The sequence below is a fragment of the Anopheles arabiensis genome, assembly GCF_016920715.1.
Source record: "Anopheles arabiensis isolate DONGOLA chromosome X unlocalized genomic scaffold, AaraD3 X_pericentromeric_contig0003, whole genome shotgun sequence".
NCBI classification, from domain to species: Eukaryota; Metazoa; Arthropoda; class Insecta; order Diptera; family Culicidae; genus Anopheles; species Anopheles arabiensis.
In genome coordinates this window covers 362,501-365,000 of record NW_024412081.1, presented here as the reverse complement: position 1 = coordinate 365,000, position 2,500 = coordinate 362,501, and positions in this window count along the sequence as shown.

The window sequence follows — 2,500 nt, the reverse complement described above, 5'->3', positions numbered from 1 at the left end:
AAAGTGCTATATCTCGAATACGAGGCGTCGGACTGGGGGTTGTAGAACAATTTTAAGTTCGTCTAATGATTCTACATCCGATTCTGGATAGCGGTTTTTGACCACTTTTCAATATTTTGTGACACCCCGAACCTAGGGGCAGCTCCTAGCTTTTTCAAAAATGTGCACCGAACGGGCCGGAGAGCTCGTGTGGCTCAAAACATGTTTTTCGCTAAAACACCTCAAAACGTGTAAGGAACGCACCCTAGCTCTTGTTTTTCAAAAGTTATGGCCATTTAAAGTCAGACGGGTTTTGCTTCAAAATAGCAATTTTACCCGTCCCTATGGCCATGCTTTAAATTTTCACGAAAATGCCAGGTCAGACCTAGGGCGGGCCATATCTTGAATACTAAACGTCGCAGACATTGGTCGTAGAACAATTTTAAGTTCGTCTAATGATTCTACATCCGATTCTGGATAGCGGTTTTTGACCACTTTTCAATATTTTGTGACACCCCGAACCTAGGGGCAGCTCCTAGCTTTTTCAAAAATGTGCACCGAACGGGCCGGAGCTCGTGTGGCTCAAAACATGTTTTTCGCTAAAACACCTCAAAACGTGTAAGAACGCACCCTAGCTCTTGTTTTTCAAAAGTTATGGCCATTTAAAGTCAGACGGGTTTTGCTTCAAAATAGCAATTTTACCCGTCCCTATGGCCATGCTTTAAATTTTCACGAAAATGCCAGGTCAGACCTAGGGCGGGCCATATCTTGAATACTAAACGTCGCAGACATTGGTCGTAGAACAATTTTAAGTTCGTCTAATGATTCTACATCCGATTCTGGATAGCGGTTTTTGACCACTTTTCAATATTTTGTGACACCCCGAACCTAGGGGCAGCTCCTAGCTTTTTCAAAAATGTGCACCGAACGGGCCGGAGAGCTCGTGTGGCTCAAAACATGTTTTCGCTAAAACACCTCAAAACGTGTAAGGAACGCAACCTAGCTCTTGTTTTTCAAAAGTTATGGCCATTTAAAGTCATACGGGTTTTTGCTTCAAAATAGCTATTTTACCCGTCCCTATGGCCATGCTTTAAATTTTCACGAAAATGCAGGTCAGACCTAGGGCGGGCCATATCTTGAATACTAAACGTCGCAGACATTGGTCGTAGAACAATTTTAAGTTCGTCTAATGATTCTACATCCGATTCTGGATAGCGGTTTTTGACCACTTTTCAATATTTTGTGACACCCCGAACCTAGGGGCAGCTCCTAGCTTTTTTCAAAAATGTGCACCGAACGGGCCGGAGAGCTCGTGTGGCTCAAAACATGTTTTTCGCTAAAACACCTCAAAACGTGTAAGGAACGCACCCTAGATGATGAAAAGTGCAATCAGAATGTCAATCGACAACTTTGTTGGGGGTACCATTTTACTCTACGGGCCAGTAGCTTAGGCGCGCCAACAGCGCTTTCCTTTCGGGTTCCCATTTTTGCCCTCCTGGGATTATGATCATTTGTTCATTGCCTACTATAGGGAGGGTACCTTGCTACGAGGTCAAACATGAAGATTGCACCAAATCGTAGTTTTTACCTCTATTTAGTCGTAGGAGCATGGTTTGCAGTGGCAGTGGGTCATTAAGCCCCCGTTTGGGTCATACGTCCCCTCCGCGATAAAAATCGTCGTATGCCTATAGTCCGAACTAATGAAGCAAAAGTGGTGTCTGGTGGGCTCTGCCGATGATTTTAACCTATGATTTTGAGCTTCCACCCTATCAAAACGTTCCCTGGAGCAGTACATCACGGGTCTACGGACCCAAAGACTTCGTCGTGATGGTTTCTAGTAAAAAGTTGTAACAGCTAAGGGTTTTGAATACGCGTATATTAACCATTGCTTGAAACTAAGCTTCGTTGTCTTTAAACTCTGCAAGACCAATCGAACTTCTTAGGAAACCCGAAGGATTCACGCTAAGCTCGATGAGCTATTATGGGTAGTGGTGCATGATCTGGTGTTCCTTGGATCTAATCCAATGAATAAATTTATGAGGGTATATATGGTGCAGGGCACAAAGCGTGATGAAACCGGGTCTCCCTACCAAATGTGGCATATTTTTTCCCTGAGAGCGAAGCTCAGACCCACGTAGGGGAGAGCGAAGTGGAACTTAAATGTTCTATGCAGCAAATGTTCGCCATGCGGATAAACAAGTTGGAATAGTTCAATGTAGTGTAATGCAAACACGAATCGCAAATAACGATACGGGACCCAGAAGCAATTCTGCGGATCCCTCGGGGAGTGGTGAGTTGATATAAATTAGAGGTGAAAGTCCAAGTTGTTCAAGCTCCGGCTCGGCAGCCGATACGAGGTTCCTGTTGGGCTTTGTACATCGCGCAGAGGCGCCGTTCGGTTCTAGCAATGATTCCCGCCACCATGTTCCATGCGTGCAGAGATCCGTTAGAGCTCGTTCAATGTGTCCCGCCGTGATTACGAAAAAGTCCAACAGTTGACCAAGTTGGGGGTGCGTCAAGT